This window comes from Falco peregrinus, chromosome 1 (assembly GCF_023634155.1).
Source record: "Falco peregrinus isolate bFalPer1 chromosome 1, bFalPer1.pri, whole genome shotgun sequence".
In the NCBI taxonomy this organism is placed as follows: domain Eukaryota; kingdom Metazoa; phylum Chordata; class Aves; order Falconiformes; family Falconidae; genus Falco; species Falco peregrinus.
In genome coordinates this window covers 79,233,615-79,234,589 of record NC_073721.1, presented here as the reverse complement: position 1 = coordinate 79,234,589, position 975 = coordinate 79,233,615, and positions in this window count along the sequence as shown.

Below are 975 nucleotides of genomic sequence, written 5' to 3'. Positions count from 1 at the left end.
CCACCTACAGAATTTCCCTCACTTGTCCTCTTTGTCTTTAACTCAATTGTTGTCCTAGCAATAGCTGTAGCCTCATTTATTGCCTAGACATACATAGTGGTGGGCAGAGGCACTTGCTATTTCAGGCACAGATGTATGAACCACAGGCCATCTGAGGAAGGTGACTGTGCTGCCTCCAGAATGCAGCCCTTTCCTTCACAGTAGCTGCACACAGTGTTCCAAATTTTGGGAAGCAGCTGCTTTCTGCCACCCGCCTGAGGAACACAAACTTCTGGTGCCATCCCAGGTAATGTGTTTCAACCAAGTGATGTAGGTCCATGCTATCTCAGAGACTTATATGCCACTTCAAGATGGTCCCTTCCCCACCCCCAATGTGGGCTGGATGTGTCCCTGAACTAAAGAATATGACTTCAGTTTTTTCAGAGACAATGATAGAGATTTGCCTTTTTATTTCGTGTTTCTCTATCAACTCTTTCAAATTTTGGCTAGAGAAAAATGGCAAGATACCACAGCTGGAATGTGGGATGCCATAGCCAACTGTCTGCAGGCACCACATCTGCTGGGACCGAAGCACACAACGCTTGGCTGAACTTGGTCTGTTCAACTCTCTGTGCTTCTGTTTCCATGTTTCAGCTGAGGGCCGGTGAAGTATCTCTGAGTAAACTCGCTTCACACTGACCACTGTGGGATGACAGCTCGTGCACATCCTGCAACTGGGAGCTGGCTCCTGTGGGCCACTGATGGGGCAGTCCCACTGGAAATGTGTTTGTGGCACTTACTGATCCCATTACTAGCAGTTTCAGAAAAGGACCCTTGAGCCAAGGAGCCTGAGCTCTTAGAAGTGATCAGACTGCTGGTGGAGGTCTCAACAGGCCCTATGGGCTGCTGAAATAGGCTCCAAAGCTCTGCCCTGTTTGCCAGCACCGTGTTCTCCTACAAAAGAAAAAACAGGACACACGAAGCACCAACACAAGG